We start from the raw sequence: 20717 nt of genomic DNA, 5'->3' as shown, positions 1-20717 counted from the left end.
GTGGTACAGAAGGTTTGGTTGCATTTACAGAAAGAACACCTTACCGAAGCCTAGCAGAAGCTAAAACCACTCTGATATGGTCATTACACCATTACCAAGGTTGTGGGAGATAATTCTTTTTAGTTCAGCATTCCCCCATTGCTTGGCCTGCACCCAACGTTCAATGTGGACCACCTTCGGCCATACTTCCCACCATTAATAGACACATCAAACATTGTAGAACAACTGAGACCAACAGAGTTAGATAAACATTGCATGGAATAGGCCAAAACTTATCAGATTATAGACTCACAGGTTAAGAACACTCACCAGCAAAATATCATACTATATTCAATTCTCAAAGGTGGCCTATTCCTACACGAATGTAAGTGGCTCACCAGGGACCAGGTTCAACAGAAGTTTCCTCATCTCATGGAGGCACTCAACACACTGGGGACCATTGCTTCCTAATGGGGGAGGAATGATCCAGATGGATGTTGGTGGCCACCCTCCTATTCCACTTGGACTCCCACTACTATCTCTTTTAGATTTTTAGTTTCATTAATTGTAGTAGAATTTATTATTGTTGGAAGATTTTCAAGACCTAAACTTCTGGAGCCATTTTGAGGCCCTAAACGACATTTTTTCCAAAAGACAGAATGAGTCAAAAGCTGTATTTCTTAGATGGATATTTCTAACAAGGTATTGTGTGCATAAAATGAAGATCGTATGCTAAAGTTACAACCTAGGGAAGTTGATATACCAATTTACCCAAACAAGAGCCATAGTTTGGCACTTCATCTCCTAGGGTTAGGTTTTTGGATGTTTAGAGTTTTCCATTTCTTCTCAATAATAAATAGGCATCCGAGCCTCATTGTAACATAGTTCAAAGGCATGTAGCTGATGAGCCTCAAATTAGACATAAATTAAAGCCCATATGACCGTCCTTTTACACATTAAACCTCTCTTTTCGCATTAGATAATTCATTTTTAACTTTAATATGGTTGTTAGGAAGGTTTATGGATAATAACATATTTGTGCCTAATATTATTTATTTTGTAGAATATTGTGAGAATATTGGGCAGATTATGAAGATATATGGGAGGAGATAATTTAGGGTCTTTCTCCCTACTACAAGAGGATCAATATTAAATAATAAATCAAGAAGGTATTATGAAATTATTCCACATATTATGGAGATCCAATGATTGAGAAAATCTAGGAATGTGTTCCTTGTCACTTAATACAAATTTCTAGTATTGGGAACTAGATCCATTTTGGTGGGGAAAGCTTCCTCCTTTCATGGGGAATTCTTCCTAATCATTTTTTATAAGTACCAAGTTGAATTTACCTCTAGGGGTGGATTTTTTCTTAGTCTTCTTGTGGAGAGAACTCGTACCTTTGGAGCTCCACTTTCATTCCTTGCATGGATGTAATTGTTTTGATGGAAATAATGAAGATTAGTGTCATGTTAAAATTATAAATCTTGGTCTCCTCCATAGGACTCTGAGTTTCCTTGGGCTTGGCCATCCTAGGAGCCTCAGAGCCATTATGTATCATTTTCTTTTCTTTTTTTCACTTCTTATTCACATGCATCTCTTGTTCTTCTCCTTTTTCTATTTTTAAATTTAGTATTCATGATTTTTTGTTGTAGGATTGGATTAAATGTTTGAAGTAAGTTATTTTTTAGGATCAAAAGCATCATTTATCATTGAAACAAATTTGGAAAGTCATAACAATGATTGAGGTAGTTGGATTAGTTTTCTTATTTGCAAATCTAGATTTTTGGAAGTCCCTTGTCACAAATAACAATAAATTTCTATTATTTTTTAGAACATTCCAACGAGCTTCAATCGAGTTGATTCCACTTGCATTAGTTTACAAAAAAATATATATTTAATAACAAAATTTACCCCATTACAATTTCACTTGATTAGGTTAAGAATTTGATAGAATTACTAGCTCACTAGTTCTCGAATTTATAGATTTTAGACTAGTAATTTTTTGTTATTTTTTAGCATGGGTTAACAAAGGTATTTTTGAGAAATTCCACTTGGAATGGAGACATAATACATCCTAGTCAATAAAAAATTGTCCCAGCCAATTTAGATTTTATTTTCTTACTCATTAGATGAATTGTAACTTCCTGTAGTAAATCTGTAACATCCCATAGTTTCCTGTCGTACTCTTCTAACGTGCATATACTTTCCTAGATTTTCTCAAAAGATTAGTTTTGGTTTCTTAGGGTTGAGGAAGAATAAACACAAATTAAGACATTCCTTTTCAAAATGTAGATGAGGCCTATTCATTTGAATTCATGCTCTTAGGATTTCAATTACAATTTGTTTTTCTTACCTAGGATTAATTTATTTTTCATTTTGAGCATTTCCATTTCTGCAATTATTTTAGGATATGATTTTATTACATTCACTACATTACATCATGATGGTGAAGGAAGGACAAATTGTATGCTGGAAATATAGTGTCGATAACTACTAACTTTGTATGAACCCGGGTTGATAATTAAAGTTAGTAGCCTTGGTAGTTGTAGTGTTCTTGATGCAATACGAAGGCTCATCACTTTTGGCACCATTGCTAGGGAGGTGTCAAAGTATGCATTGTTTCTTCCCTAGTTGATTCATTTCTTTTAAATTTTTCATAAAAAAAATATGTGCATTAGGAATATTTCATTTAAAAAATAGGAAATTGCACTGCATTAGAATTCTTAATTTAAAAAAAAAAAAAAAAAAAAAAAAAAAAAAAAAAAAAAAAAAAAAACTTCTCCAACGCTAACCCACCCCCATTTCAACACGTGGTGTAGTAAGAGCCACATCACCATTCATTTTTTCAGGTAGAAGAAGAAGAGGTGGCAGAGAAGGAAGAAGAAATGGATGGAGATGATTACAATGAAGAATATTCTCTTGGATTTCCCATTCAAGATACTAGTGTTTGTATTTGTCTCAAGACACAAAAAATTTATGGTAATAACAAATTGTGCTTCAATGCAGTCTTGAAGTTGATTTTAACTAACTATTCAGAGGATGCTTTCAAGATTAGGTGGTAGGAGGCTTCAAATAATTTGAATGGATGGTGAAATTATTTTTCATAGGAGTAATAATTTTTATTAGAAATAATATTATAAGGAAAATATGTTTTTTGATTGAATGTATTTTTCTTTTTCTTTTTCAAAACCCATTTTTTAAAATATGATATTCATTCAAAGATGAACACATTTCTTGATATTAATAAAAGAAAACATAATAAGGAGGTTGGATAAAATATCGACAAAATGTTCTAAAAGAGAACATTTTCAGAAAGTATCATTGCATAGGTTACAAACTATGTCACTTGACCAAATTTTGTCTGAATGATTAGGTATAAAACAAAGAATAAGGATAACGCAATAAACTAGGAGGAGAATTTGATGGAAAACATTGAAATATTAACCAATAATGAAATGATGACAATAACTTAAACAACATTTATTTTTATGGTAACCTAACCTTGTATACATTGGAATACAATTGTCATTGGAGGATGAAAGATACCCAATTAATATAACTTAATGTTCCTATTTGGTTTTTGTCACTATCAATTCACTAAAATGTATCAATGTTTCTTAAAACTTCAATAAAATACACAAGATTTGTTGTCATAGCTCCATAATTGTGATCCATGGTATGCCTCAAGTGGTTTAAAAGAGAATGTGTTATTTTCACCATATTTGTGTGGAATTCAAGATTACAATTGTGGGAGATTATCATGTACATCGTGGAATATATATTTCTATTATTGCAAGAACATGAGGATAAAGATGCAGTTTATTTTAATGGAATTTGAAATTTATATTTGAATAAATCTATGTTTTTGATGAAGTGAAATTTGTGTTTGAAATGTTATTGTGAAGTCAAGTAAAATGATTCATTGAAATAATTGAAATAAAGTGATACATAATGTAGTTAATGTAAAAATAATTGAGTTAAAATGTTGGGATAAAAATTATCTTGAGGTGTTATTAACTATTTATTTCATGGTTTTATTTCTCATATTATCTTTTCTAATATCTAGTATCATGATTGATGTGTAGCTTCACAAAATTCCAATAACTGTAAGGCCATCTTGGTGGCATGCTTTTTTAATGATTTAATTTTGTCCACTTATGATTGTATCCATGACTACTTTATCAACTAGCCTAGATCCATCTTAACTCTTGATGTGGCAAGCACAAAGAGGGATGAAATATCTGAACGTGTAAAACTCTTTTTTGAGTCCAAAACCTAAGGAAATGTTTGCACCTCTAGAGGTTTGATCCATATCAACCTTTGATAGACACAAACTTAAGATGGATCTATCCTGTTTATCTGTGCGTGTGTGTGTGCGTGCATGCGTGCACATGCATGTGTACACATGTGTTTCAGATGAAATTGAATTTATATTTTAAAATTTCATAACAATGCATCTTATTTTAATCGTGATTCATAAATTCAAGATATTAAATTTAAGTTGAGAGGGTATTTGAAAAAATATATAACTCAAGAATTTAAAACATTAAATCAAAACCTAGTTATCTCTCATTCATACTGACATCATACATATGCAATTTCTAAATTAAGAAAAAAAAAAAAACAAAAACAAAAACTTTCAAAATTAAAATTCCTTTAATTCTTGATATAAAAAATGATATGGGAAAGGTATTCAATTAATATTTTAGAAATGCATCTAGGTAGGTTATGCTAGCTATGTGAATTCCTAAATTTAAAACATTAAATCTAAACATATATATGTGTGTGTGTGTGTGTGTGTATATATATATATATATATATATATATATATATATATATATATATATATATATATATATATACATATATATATACATACATACATATATATATATATATATATCTATATATATATATATATATATATCTATATATATATATATATATATATATATATATATATATATATAGATAGATAGATATAGATATATGGACGCACACATAATAAATAATTTTAGGAAGTATTTTGTATTAAAATGAATTTTAAAAATTTCATCTAATTATCAATATGAAAACAATTGGGAATAACTATCCAATTTATATGTTTAAGTTACACAAATTTCATATAATATTTTATAGTGAAAAAAAATCAGCTGATATCTTAAAGATATATAGGGAGATTTAGGTTGATTATGTTCAGATATTATATCTGTTAATGTCAGTCTTTGCAGCCTTCCACCAGTGATAAAATATGCTCTTATAAAGTGGTCTTGGGGATTCAAAGTCAAATTTTTGTCATTTCAGTGAGTCTTCAAGAAACTTTTGGTCATTAGGTATTAGGTCTAGGATTGTTTTCACTCCTTCCAAAGTTTTCCAAGTACTGGTCCACGTCACCATTTCACTGAGTGTACCATCATTCAAAGAGTTGTCATCATTATTTCAGGTTCCAATGGGTCATTTTACCCCTTTTTTGTGCTTCATTTGTGCTTAGGAAAGGCTCATTTCCCTCTCCTTTGGTTTGAAGGTAATTTTCCTTGGATGGTCAAATCATCAACAAAACTTGTACCTTGATGCTCATACACCTTCCCCTCCCTTTAAAATACCTTCTTAAACACTTTCCATCATTGATTTCCCTTAAATTCATCATTTTCCCATAATCCTTAGCCTATTTCTATAATTTGACACTTTTCTAGGTTAGGCCTGTGTTTTTCCCTTTTGGCCCCCTTCCCCTCACTCAATCTTTGAAATTCTACTTTCCCCTACTTCCTAACATCCCTCGCTACTTCCCAATTTTTTTTCAAGAAATTAGAAGCCCCTCATCCCCTTCATCTCCCTTCATTTCTACAAATCCCCTGTCCCACACATCAGGATAGGTTTTATTCAAATGATATTTCTACTCATGATAAGATGGATTTGAAAAAAGTGAGAGTTCATTTTTTCCATAATAGACCCAGGAAGAAAAGCCTCCTTCAGGTTTTGTACAGGTCTCATGGTGTGGGAGAAATGTCCAAAACATCATTTGCCCCAGGAGAGTTGATGCACTTATGGAGTGACCTTGGGAAAATCACAATTTCTCCTAGCTAGGTTGACCAAATGACTTTATTGATTTGTAAAATGATAACTCGACACAAAAATACAATGAGCTATCATGACCTCAATTTGGAGTTGAGGAATACCTCCAAAGGTTGTCTTGAAAGTGGCGGTGCAGACTCCCTTCAGCCGCTGCGCGTTTGACAAGTCTTGGGAGATTGTGACTTTGACATGGAAAATTAGCTCCAAATGGAAAAATTCAAGATGTTCTAGAAACTAGGCTCAACAATATTTCCAAAAAACTATCCCATGCTCAATTTCGACATAGGGAATGCAGTTAAATGTTTTCTTGAAATGTTAGCATTTTCTGTCATTTTCAGGCAATTTTTCTATCAGTCTACTAGCCAGACGCGTAGCGCGCACTTTTTTGGGGAACTTTTTGGAGAAATGGCCACCACCATTGGATTTAAAAGGCAATGTAAATGTAGGAAAACCATGTTTCCAAGTGTGGGAATCATATTCTCTAGGTGAAAAGGCCGTAAAACCACTAAAATTTCATGTTTATTCCTGTTTTTGGAGCCTGACGCTGCACGTTTGAGAATTCTTGGGACATTGCAATTTTGGAGGGTAAAATCAAGGTCACATCGGAAACCAAGGGCATATTTGGAAAGAAAATAGGATAAAATTTCCAATGAGCTATCATGAGCCATATTTGGAGGTCAAGAAGACACTTAAAATTCGGTTGGAAGTTGGCGCGCGCACTCCCTTCAGGCGTTGTGCACTTGACACTGGCACTGCGCACTTGCCAGATTGCCGAATTTTTCACTTTTTCTTCTGGAATTTGCTTTTCACCTATGGATTTTGATATTTTTACTGATGTAATTTCAAATCATGATGTAATTAATGCATATTTTGGTTACCTAGGTTAGTTACATTAGGTAAATGGTCTAGGTAGCATGTAACGAATCGGTTTCCTTCACCTTAGGGATGAGTCAGTTTGACCTCTCTAATCTTTTGCTTTCAGTTTAGTTTGTTTTGTAACTGCTCCTCCTCTCATGGATTCAACCCCTGAGTCTAGGATGAGTTGCTTTCATGCCTATATTATGTATTTTCTTAGACATTTGTTGAGGTTGGAATCAGATGGATGCTCAGCGCTTGATTGTATTTCTCTTGTAAGCAGTTTTGGCAGGCCACTAATAAGAATTGCAGCTATTTTTACGGTATCCCTATGGTATGTAGTTCTAGCATAGTTTTTCCTTATGTGATAATTTTTTTACTTGTTTTATGTATGCTCTCAATAATCTGAATGCTTCTAGTTGAATGTTTTCAAGTAAGATAGGTAGAATCCATTGTATTTAATGCTTTGCCTTGGGAGAACACTCAATATTTCATGTTTTTTATACTGTTTAAGAAGGATCAATGATCTCCACATGCCCTCCTTAGCTTCTCACCAGTAAAACACTTCGTTTCATCAAGCTTAAGAATGTTATAGCCTATACCTACCTTTCCCCATAGAACACACAACAACTCTGACCTAATTCCCTAGACCTAAATTTTCCAGCTCCTTATGATCTAGGAAAACATCAACAAAACCCAATCAAAAATCCCGTGCTACTATACCTAGCCTAAAATCCTTACCTGATCCAGTCAGCTTGACTGAGATTCTAAAGGAGAGAGCCATCTCCCGGCCTTGTAGGGCTAGCTACAAGGCTAAGCTTGGTTTGTGGTTACCATGGAAGTTGTCTCCCTTCAACCTGAGGTAAATCTAGGTGATAACGTAGTGGTGACCATACTGGGGAAGAGTGATAGATATTCTCTAGGAAAGATCGTCAAAATTTAGATCTGATTGCTGATGGTGAACAACGGTCAAATGCATGCGAAGGCTGAAATCATTCACATGGCGACTCCAATGTCGAAAAATCGCAAGGTTCATAATTTTTGTGGCAACTCCACTCTTCACGAACCAATAGCTTGAAGAATTTCTTGGTGAATTAATTTCTATTAAAATGGATTTGCTTGCTCAAAAGTACGCTCCCATGAGCCGAGATCACATTCCAGGTTTCCCAATAAAATTCCTAAGGCAGATTGGCAAAGGAGTTTGCTTATGTTTAAAGATGATGATATGAATGATGTTTCTTTACATATGGTTAGATTTCACATGCATATTCACAAGTTGAAGGTTGATTTTCCTGAAGAATTCTTGATGAAGATATTCATGGCCACTGTCTAAGGTGAGGCCCGATCTTGGTATGAAACTTTGCCACCTGATTGTATTTACTATTTAAAAGATTTTCATACCATATTATTTGAAAGGTATAAATAATCTTATCCATCCTTAATATTAGTTCAGAACTGTTGCAAACATGTTTATAATTTTATTGAAAATCATGAGAAAGTTTATGAAGTTGATGACTTCATGGACGATGAGATCATGGAAGCCCTGTATGAAAATCCATTTTAGCAGCATAAGGAGAGCTTAGAGGATACTCGTCAAGATGCTCAGGAAAATTTGCAGCAGGTTCAAGATCTTAGTACAATGGAAAATGATGGAAGACAATGTCTTATTTCAAATATTCTCATAGCAGAAGGCGATACATAGGAAAATCAAATTCCAATTTCAGATTGTGATCAGGTCAAGTTGGCTATTCCAAATCTAGATTTAGATTATAATGATGACGAGTACGTTGTTTCGGAGCCTATCAAGGAGAGCTCTATTGTTGAGATCACCTTGAATGAAGAAAAAAAAGTTATCAACACAAGTGTTCTCATCCTATCAGATAAAGGTTTTCAGAAGCAGGAACTCCAATCCCTTTATGAAAAACAAGATGACATCTTTGTTCAAGTAAGTGAAAAATCTTCTTTGGATGACTCTGTAGTAAAAGTTATAAATTTCATTTTTGAATTTCAAGAACAATTTGAATAAGCTAATGAATTTGATACACAAAACCATATTTAGCAACCTTGTGAATCTTTAGGAGGGAAAGAAGATAATTATTGTTTTAGCAAAAGAAAACAAAAAGTACTTTCTCCTCTATCTAAAGATGAGATAGATCAACTCCTGAAAGGTCATGTTACAGCCCAAGCTAATGCAGGTTTGCAGTGTTCACATCATCAAGAAGGTGTTAGTGAAGCTTCTTCCACTTTTGAAAATGAGGACATTCTTGAAATTAGATTTATAGATCAAAAAATAGATATTGTTTTCTTTCATAAAGATGATAGGGCTGTCATGTTTGATAATCTTGAGGAATGTTTTCTGTTTACGAATGACTTAGACTATGAAATTAAGGAGTATGAGGCTAAGAGAGACAGTATTCCAGAAATCGAGTCAGAATTTCTCATGCTCGAGGAGTTTGTAGCTAACACTCAGATAGCAGAAGCTTATACCTCTTTATGCCTTCCTATCAATCAACAACCAACTATTCTTTCATATCAGAATGAAGGAAGTACTTGTATTTTTGCTACTAGATCTCAAGACAAGCTAGTGCTTCAGGATTTTCAAGATCCATTCACCATTCTTTTGCAAGCATTATAGAAGATGAATGTTGTCTAGTTTATTAGCATAAGCCTTGGTTTCAGTTTTTATTGTGATTTTCCTACATGTACATTGTTTTGCCTTCTCGGGGGAAGTGAAAGCAGAATTTCAGTGAGTAGCCATCTGCTAGATTGGTTACATTAGAAGGTTCACTTCACATGATTGTACCTATTTCTTCAGTAGGTAGGTGGTTGTCATAAGTATTTGAAGCCCTCAAATCTCGATTGTATGCTTCCATTAAAAAGATTTGTAAGTACTTGTTTCAGTTAAGTCTTGAGTCAATTTTTTAGTCAATTTCCAGTCAGGTTTTGGTCAGTTTGTGTCTTTGAGTCATCAATATTTAGTCATGTATTTCAGTTTGAGTTTTTGACCGTATTGGCCCACATATGTAGGCACTTGGTCTACGATGTTCTTGACACCTCCAAGGAAATTCTATCCCCAATAAGGCCAATGTTAGTGTCATTCTTTGCATCCTTCCACCAGTGATCAAATATGCTCTTATAAAGTGATATTGGGGTGTCCAAGTCAAATTTTTGTCATTTCGGTGAGTCTTCAAGAAAAACTTGGTCATTAGGTATTAGGTCTAGGATTATTTTCACTCCTTCCGAAGTTTTCCAAGTACTGGTCCATGTCACCATTTGGCTATGTGTACCATCATTCAAACATTTCTCATCATTATTTCAAGTTCTAATGGGTCATTTTACACCTTGTTTGTGCTTCAGTTGTGCTTAGGTAAGGCTCATTTCCCTCTCCTAGGGTTTTGAAGATAATTTTCCTTGGACGGTCAGATCATCAACAAAACTTGTATCCTGATGCTCATATACCTTCCCCTACCCTTAGAATACCTTCTTAAACACTTCCCATCACTTGTATCCCTTAAATTCGTCATTTTCCCACAAACCCTAGCCTATTGCTACAATTTGATAGTTTTCTAGGTTAGGCCTATGTTTTTCCCTTTTGGCCCCCGTCCCCTCATTAAATATTTGAAATTCCACTTTCCCCTGCTTCCTAACATCCCTCCCTACTTCCCAAAATTTTATCAAGAAATTAGAAGCCCCTCATCCCCTTCATTTCCCTTCATTTCTACAAATCCCCTGTCCCACACATTGGGATAGGTTTTATTAAAATGATGTTTCTCAACAAGATAAGATGGATTTCAAAAAAAGTGAGAGAGGTTTCTGTCCATCATAGACCTAGGAAAAAATTCTCCTTCATTTTTTACACAGGTCTCATGGTTTGGGAGAAATTTCCAAAATATCATTTGCCTTAGGAGAGTTGATGCACTTCTAGAGTGAGCTTAGGAAAATCTTGATTTTGCCTAGCTATGGTGACCAAATTACTTGTCTGATGAGTAAAAGAATAACAAGACATAGATACCTTTACAACTAGCTATCAAGAGCTCAATTTGGATTTAAGGAAGACCTCCAAAAGTTGTATTGAAAGTGGCATTGTGCACTCCCTTTAGGCGTCGTGCATTTGACCAGTCCTGGGAGATTGGGATTTTGACAGGGAAAATGAACTCCAAATTGAAATATTCAAGATTTTATAGAAAATATACTCAAAAATATTTCCAATGAGATATGCCACACTCAATTTGGACACTGGGAAAAAGGTCAAAGTTTTCTTGAAGTGTTAGCATTTTCTGTCATTTTTACGCAATTTTTCTATCAGCCTACTAGCCAAATGCGCAACACCTAGGGCACTGCGCACTTTTTTGGGGCACTCTTTGGAGAAATGGCCACCCCCATTAGATTTAGAAGGTCGTGAACATGCAGGAAAACCATGTCTCCAGGCGTGGAAGTCATATTTGCTATGTGAAAAGGCCAAAAAATGACAAAAATTTCATGTTTCTTCCTGTTTTTGGAGCCTGGTGCTGCACGCTTGAGAATTCTTGGGAGATTTCATGTTTGGAGGGGTAAATCAAGGTAAAATTGAAAACCAAGTGCAGATCTGGAAATTACATGGGATAATCTTTCCAATGAGCTATCATGAGCTAGATTTGGAGGTCAGGATGGCACTCAAAATGCAGTTGGAAGTTGGCACTGCGCACTTGCCAGATTGCCCAATTTTTCACTGTTTCTTCTAGAATTTTGTTTTCACCTAGGGATTTTGATATTTTTACTAATGGAATGTGAAATCATGATGTAATTAATGCATATTTTTGTTACCTAGGGTAGATACATCAGGTAAATGGCCCAGGTGGCAAGTAATGAATCAATTTCCTTCACCTTAGGGATGAGTCAGTTTGACCTCCCTAGTCTTTTTCTTTCAGTTCAATTTGTTTTGTAATTGCTCCTCCTCTCATGGATTTGACCCCTGAAGCTAGGATGAGTTTGTTTGATGCCTATATTATGTATTTTCTTAGACATTTTTTGAGGTCAGACTCATCTGGATGCTCAGCACTTGATTGTATTTCCCTTGTAAGCAGTTTTGGAAGGCCATTAATAAGAATTGCAACTATTTTTATGGGATCCATGTGGTATGGATTTCTAGCATAGTTTTTCCTTATGTGATCATCTGTTTACTTTTTTTATGTATGCTCTTAATAATCTGAATTCTTCTAGTTGAATTTTTTCAAGTAAGATAGGTAGCATCCATTGTATTTAATGCTCTGCCTTGGTAAAACACTCAATATTTCATGTATTTTCTACTATTTAAGAAGGATACATGTTCTCCACAGGCCCTCCTTAGCTTCTCACCATTCAAACACTTCATTTCATAAAGATTAAGAATGCTATAACCTATACCTACCTTGCCCCATAGAACACACTGCAATTCTAACCTAATTCCCTAGACCTAAACTTCCCAGCTCCTTATGATCCATCAAAACATCAACAAAACCCAATCAAAACTCTCGTGCTACTATACCTAGCCTAAAATCCTTACTTGATCCGGTCATCTCAACTGATATTCTAAAGGAGAGAGCCCTCTCCTGCCCTTGTAGGGCTAGCTACAAGGCTAAGCTTGGTTTGTGGTTACCCTGGATGTTGCCTCCCTTCAACCTGAGGTAAATCTAGGTGATAATAATTTCATGCTCATAATTCTTAATACTATGAAGGAGTTTTGTAGTAATATGAAGTGGACCAGAAGCGTGACTATGGTTGCTTTCTATTCAATAAGAACTCTAAGGAGGACTAGAATTTAGTTTACAAAGTAAAAGAAACTAACAAAGCTGGCGTTGAAGGCAGGAGGAACTTTGAAGTTAATTGGAGATTAAAGTTTTGGTGATCAAAAACACAAATTTGGGGAAGAAAGGAGATGATGCAAATTCACAGAGAAGAGGGAATTGCAACAAGAGATCTTAGAATCATGTGAGACTCCTTACAAATCATCATAGGTGGAGGCCTCACTCTCTGAAGCTTACTGATGATGATGACATTCAGAATTGGTTAAGAAAGAGTGAATATATGAAACTATTTTGACCTAATCATGATTATGCTTTAACAAACACAAAAAAAAAATAGTCTAGTCAACTCGAGGTTGTAGTGCTACATTCACCTTCCAAATGAAAACCATAAACTTGTTCTTATTGAAAGATTTTGAGGAAAAAGGAACTAGTTATTTCGGTATAAAATGCCATACAAAAAACGAACAGACTTCACAGAAAGCATAAAATAATTATTTTTCTTAATAACATGTTAATATAACCCTAAAATTGTAATTTTATTCAAACTTTAATTTGGAATATAAAACTATTCAAAAAATTCTAAAACTAAAGAAAACACTGACATAATTTTAAATGTTTATATTTATAGGAAAATGCATGTTGATATATAATGAATGCATTCTCTTAGATAGTTCCCCTCTTTAATTAAGCTATATTGCATAAGAATACCATGGGTCAATAACATGAGTTCTCACAATCATAGAGCTCAAAAAATACAGATTAAAAAATTGAAACGAATATTAAATTCAAAAAATACATAAAGCTATTAAAATTGTTGGGATATCAAGGAAACATTTCCTTAGACTTTTCCCCCTTTAAAAAAGTTTTATTCCACATGAATAACATGGACTAATTACATGGGTTGTCATAAACCTAGAGCTCAAAAAAAGTTCGTAACTTTACCAAGTCAAGTTTACCCGAACTATCCAATGAAAAATAATATAAATTTTGATAAATTCAAAATTGAATTAATATAAATTCATATAAATTCACGAGTGATATAAAACTAAAAATAAGAAAATGGGGATAATATAGACTTCAAAAAAATGAAGCTAGTTATTAGTTTTTAGTTTTAATTTTATTATAAATAATTTGGGTGAGTTAGCATAACATTTGTTACATTACATAACTCGTTAAATTACATAATGTGTTACAAAAATGTTGACATACGTAAATTACACCTACACATCTCCTCTACATTGGGTTGTAGATTGTATCTCGCTGCAAAGAAAATGATGCACATATAGCAACATATGAGACACGCTTAGTGTCCTTATATTGATACATTTTAATGTCATCTCAATAACGTAAGATTCATAAAATGTGTAAATCTAGCGCAAGAAGTGCTACACCCTATGTCAGGAATCATACAAGAAGGTTCATATGTATAAAAATCATATAAGAAGAGTTGGTGATGAGAATGTGGTCTCTAAGTCTTCCATATGGCTACATGATGCTGAAAAGAAGAAACTTGACATTCTTAGGAATGGATAAAGACCAAGACTCTCTCACAAGATTGCATGACATAAATGAAACAATATTGATCAACATCAAGTATAGTATCTGGAAGAAAGAAAGGGAGTTAATAATGAGGAATCAAAGAAAGATATGTTAGCTTGGTAATCAAGTTCGATCCATGGGCATGATGATTGAAAGTGGATGCATGGAGAAGTATTCTTGGATCATGCAAAAGCATGTCAATATCAAAAGACTCGAGTACGTAGTCACTTTGATGAAAGGGTCATCATGATAAGTTAAGTATAATTTCAATATTTTAATTTTTGTTTTATGGTTAACATATTATTTTTCTACTTGGAAGGATGTTGCATAAATACATAATGAGAGTTGAGAAAAGTTCAAATGTTGATATTAAGACTTGATTCAAATAAAATATGGATTGAGTGATTGTTTTTTATAATCCTTAAAGGATTGTGAAATAGATATGTCTATATCATCATCTTGGAATTGACAGGTAGAAATGTAAGAAGATAACCTGATGTGCATGCTCCTACATCAAGAAAGATCACTTTCATTTTTAAGAGGGAGATATGACAAGCTTGAAGTTTGAAAAGGATCAATATAGTGCCTTCATTGATGATGACTAGAGGAAAGTGATATACATGATTAATGGCCTTAATCATGTCACAAGAATGAAGGGAAAAATTGGTTCTACAACATCCAGGTAGAAAGAGAGCTCAATATGATGAGATACAAAGGAATGAAGGAGCTATGAAGCTATCACCATGAAGAATTGGTAGTTGATACACTTATGGAAACAAGATAGAGATATTGTGGTTATGACTTCCCAATTGAAAGGAAGTGAAAGAATATCATTTATTATTTAGAGGGAGTATAAAGTCTCCTTAATATTTGTGAAGGGGAAAGGATATATTCCATAAAATAGGTGAGAATATGGATCTCCTCTTTGGTTGAGAGGGAGTGGTAATAACATCACATTTGTATTCTCTTCTTGGTGTGTCATGCACTAGGACAAGACTAAAAATCATACTTCTAAGTGAAGGCCATGGAGAGAGAAGGTTGAATGGAGGATTGGATAAGAAACTTTGATTTCCTTGAGGATAGAAAATCCAAGATAGGAAGTGGAGGCACACTCTTTGAGGATTGGACAGGTATCCATGACAAGAGTGGTTGCAGAGGGCCGTTATTCTTTAAGGATTGGGAATCCAAGATAATTATAGTTCTAAAAGTACATACCTAGTGAAAATATGGATGGGGTATGTACCTTGGAGAGGTAGAGTTGTATCTCACGTAAAGCCTCCCAACATTATGCTTTTGTATAAGATAGAGATTATCAAGTTAAGTCCTTACTATGTTGACAATGCTACTCATTAAGTTGATGCCTAAAGATGGCTTACTAATTTGATTCTTCTTGTGAGAACTCTTAAGTTTGAGAATAACCTTCTACCAGGTGTATAATTATGAATACCTCCCTAGTTAAGAGGGAGTGTTAGAAAATGTAACTAGGTTCGGTCTTCAAAATTTTCAATGTACTCAAGTCATTATGAATATGTTATGTTACAAGAAACAAAATAAAAAACAAATATTTTAAGCATTGTGTTAGAGGCCATTTTCTTACATCTGATAACTGAGCCTCCTAATGGGATCATGAAACTCCTATTCCCCCTTGTCACCATTTTGCACAAATCTCTAAGCATGTACCTTTCATTTCCTAGAGTTTCATCCCTAAATTGCTTCATCCGAGCCATTTTTAGGACCAGTGACCCATGTAAGGGTATTAGGGTGGGTTCACAAGTATGTTGCTCCACTATGGCCTATGTTGGTCACCAGTAGGTTGGTCCCCTTTACACCTGTGTTGGTTCTATAAACCCGAGAGGATGATTGAGATTCTAGAATCTTCCTGTTCTAGGAGTTTCTAGGAGTTGTTTCAAATACTTACCTTGGATAAAACATTTGGATCATTCCTTCCCTATTTTGGAGTTTTCACCACTTATCATTTGATCCTATCCCTCCATAAAAGGTTGATATCTTACCCTAGATTGGTAATTGGATAGGAACTACCACCTTACCATACTTCTCTATATACTCCCAACGTTCTATGTGGTTGGGGCTTGGCTTTTGGAGAGTGATTCTACCCTTAAGTTGTTGTCGTGAGAGGTCATCATCTCATGCATTTAGGTTGATTAGAGGTGCATAGTGTGACAAGGAAACAACAAGTCAACAACTTGGAGGAGCTCTTCTCCAAGATCAACTGCTAATTACGTTTTTAATCGCCTTCCATTTATATTAATGCAAATATTTCATTGTTTTCCTATAGTTTATGTTGTTATTTCACATATTTCAATACCATGTTCATATATTGAATGAAGTTCTTACATGATACTACATAGATCCCATAATTTCCTAGCTTGTGTTATCTAACTATGCATGTTCTAATTTTCGTGTTCAGAGCTAGAGTTGGAGCTTCCAACATAAAGAAGGAGAAAAGTGTGCAACAGATTCTAGGTAGGCCTTACTCTACCATCTATTTAATTTAAGGAAAATAATTATGTTCATTATATCTCTGTTGTTATAGGTTAGCCACCGAACTAGGGGGGATACTTTTGTCCTCAATCGTAAATATCGCATAAAAAATTGGTGAACATACTTGGGAATAGAGAATTCCTTTGTTGGTATCCTTATCCATTATGTTTGATTACCTCCTTTACATATTTTTGTTGTATCATCCAACCAAGAATAAACATAGGAAGTGATTTCATTGAGCCTCTTTTACATTTTTTTTGTTGGAATCCTCTTTCCCAAGCCCAACGCACCCCTTGTGCCTTTGAAAGAACATTGGACCTCACCCTACTACTTTGTACAACTATTGCAATGCATTGGTGCCTCTTCTACACTAGCATTGGGCCTTGTTTTCCCATAAATTTTTCCTTGGTTCTTGAGCCATATTTGGTTAGCCTACTTCCAAATGAACTTCCCTAAGTCTTCAGCGTCTTTCGATCTCTCTAAAGCGTCTATTTAGTTTTCATTTTCGTTGTTTTCCATGGTAAGAATTGGTTTTGATTTTTATTTGCTCTTATCACTTGATCTCTTAAAAACTATTTTCTTTTGGTTGTTGGTCGCTTGGATGAGTTGTTATTATAGTCCTCATTCTGAAAAGTGTAATTGAATTAGTAATTAAACATGTGCATCTTTGTTTTCTTCGTCATGAAAATTAAGTGTGGTGAAAAGAAAAAAATTTCATTGACATTTAGCGTTTTGCATTTGCATTAACATAATAACAATTGCATCAAAAATAAAATTGCATCTTGCATCTTGTTTGCTACATATTGTGTGTTCTATCTTGATAGCTTCTTCCCCTCCATAGCTAGATTTTCATGAAAGAGAAATGATTTCTATTTTCTCGTAGACTTTCATTTTAGGATATTTAGGTAACATTTGTGGTGATCCCTAAAAATGAAACATAACCAAAGATAAACAGTAAAATTTATTGAATCAACATAAGGAGCATTTGTAACATTATCGGAAACCTTTAGGGGTCTAGGGCAGAGATGTGATTCGACATCATTAAATGTAGGTGTTGTTATTGTTTGCCATATTTACATCGTGGGGGTGAAATATTGTTCCACGTATGTGAGTTATAGGATCTTACCCCATGTACCTTCAGGTATATTGGTGGTGCTCCACGCACGTAAAGTATATGGGAACGCTCCCATTAACTGGTTACATATTAGAAATCACTACTATGGACTTCACTCCCATGTACTGTTACGTGTATTTTGGGAGTCCCCTATAGGTTTCTATCCATCCATAGATAACCAAGTTTGTCACCTTGCATATAGCGATACACCAAGCACACCGTTCGGGGAGATTGGTTGTCGTACCTTAATTCCTTGGTTTGCTAATGTGTATATTGTAGTTCTCGGTTGCTTGGTAATCCTTAATGCCTATGTTACCCTCTTTTTGAGTTATTTCTTTTTATGTCAATAAAATCTATTTTCCAAAGTGGAGGAACAAAATCCCCCTCCCCATCATTCACATAGAATGAGAAATATGCCTCCACGTCATCTTAGAGGTTACTCCTAATTGTCGTCCTAGACATAGGGAAATGAAAACTAGTGAATCGAGAACATTTGGAACTACTTTTCAACCTCCACCCAATATTAATCAGCCAGAATCATCTGAACCCTTGAGTTCTGAACCCAACATTACATATTTTCTTGTTGGTGACACTAACATGATTGAAATAGGAGTGCCTGAACTCTGTTACGTAAGGTCCTTGAATCTGATCTCCATGAGTCAAAAACTATGTTTCCTGAGGTTATTGAACATGAGGAGGCTCAGCCATCTTTACCTGAGTCTTTGGGGCCTTCCTACTCTCTTCCTTTGTCTTAGACAAAACCAATATATCTTGGGCTTGATGGTGAGTCTCTTCCATACATACTTATAGGTATTAAAGAGATCCCTCAAGAAGAGCCTCATAGTTCTACTCTCGTTCATTAGGAAGTACTTAGTTTTTATTGAATGAACCCTATTCCATGTCCTCAACCTCAAACACAATATCATTTACCTAATTCTTTTGGCTTACATGCATATTTGATGTTGAAATCCTCATTGGGATTGTTAACTACGACTCGAAATGATTCAAATTTCTTAGCCGATGTCCACCACTATGGTTGAGACATCAAGCGTTGCATCCTCATATATGTTTGTAACATCACAAAAATATCATTTATGTGGTGGCTCGTCCATCCTGCTTGCCTATGACTCATTAGGTAGTACCTTTTCTAGTGTGGTTTCTAGTCCTTGGACCTCTCCCATGACATCTGATTCAGGAATAATGTACGATACTTCTCTTATGAATGCCACATAATCATCTCCTCTTCCTCCATCTACACCTACAATAGAGTAGCAAGCTGGCCCTTACATTAGTGGGAAAATCTACCCTTAACAACCAAACCCTCCTTATGTTGGGTACCCTCCATGTGGATCTCAGTTTCCTCCATCATCCCCTCCTCCCATGGTAGGGGCGGAACCTGTTGTTGGTGTACCTCAACATGGTAATCCACCTAGTTATAGTCATCCTCATCCTAGAATGGCTTCTAGTGTTTGGAGACCCACTTTACCCATACAACGTAGTTCATATTAGGATCGATTGTTGAATCCTCAAACTGTATCATCTTCATTTCAAATTCCTACCGATTCTGTCAGAACCTCAGACCAAATACATGTGAGCCAACCTTTACATCCCATTCCAATAGTGTCTGGTTCCCCCCAAATATCAATTCGACAACCTATACAAGGTTCCTCACCTTCTCAATCTCTTGCACAAGGTACTCATGTTTTGGTAGGTAAAATTCTTCAAAGATTGACACAGTCTCAATCGAGCCTGTACTAGGGGGAAAGAAAAATTGAATCGAGCAACAATATGGATCACATCAAGTGCCTTTTCAAGGCCAAAAAATCAAAATCGAACCATTCCAACAGCTTTATCACCATCCTGGGGCTGGGAAACAAACCCAATTGTACACTAGTTATAAGATCCCTCCATATTCTTGTAACTATGTTCCTTATTATCAAAACCCTCCTTATCTAGGAATGCAAGTGCATTTTGCCCAGGCTATCCCTTCATATCTAGGTCACCCACCTCAAAACTTTAATCGACAATTGTCTTTTGTGGCTACTCTTAAATTTTCATATTTAACTCGGCTTACTAATGATCACATCTATTACAACAAACAACCCATCTTGCAGACAAGAGCGATCTCTTTAGATCCTAAATGGAAGCTAGAAACAATCGTGACAAATGAAATTACTCTTTCCCTAAGTTGAGCTTGTTCGAATTATAAGTAGTCTAGCTAATGGATAGACATCTTACCGGTTTCACGAAATGCTGGATGAAGATCCTTGGTTGTGACTCGATGCAGCTCTTTAATGCTTGATAGGACCTACAAACATAAACCATAAAAGAATAAAAAACACATGTGATATAATAATTCAAACAACTTAGCCTAATGATAAAGGAAATTAGGGATTGAACTTGCATTAATGAACATAATAAACATATTAAAACTATTCACCATTCACAAAAGACAAAATCAATGGGAGAAAATGCTCATTTGTATTAATCATAAGATAAGAGGAGCCTTACGACCTTCATCTTGATGCCATGAGGTCCCTCCAAAATTCCTTCAATCTCCTCCTCAGATACCAAGCTCTCCAATCTCAAACTAACAACATAAGTTTGTATTCTCTGAATTCTAACGTCCTTCATCCCTCAATCCTCTAGTCCCTTTATAGATCAAAGAGGGGGAAGTTTCAAATCCCTAAGAAGAGGATGAACCCTATTTAATGAATGATTAGGTTACCATGAGAAAAGGGGTGGAGAGGCATCTTATGAGCGTTCTAGTTTGAATAGTCATCACCTGGAAGATTTTAGCTGGGAAATATTCGACCAACTATGTTTCTAGAATGTACTTTTTATTTTTACTTTCTAGAACTCACTTGTGCAAATTTATAGTTACAAACAGA

Source organism: Pinus tabuliformis, chromosome 3_1, assembly GCF_031772625.1.
Source record: "Pinus tabuliformis cultivar Carrire ecotype Pingquan chromosome 3_1, CPIR1, whole genome shotgun sequence".
Lineage (NCBI taxonomy): Eukaryota > Viridiplantae > Streptophyta > Pinopsida > Pinales > Pinaceae > Pinus > Pinus tabuliformis.
The sequence above is the reverse complement of the archived record's forward strand: the minus strand, read 5'-3'. Positions refer to the sequence as shown.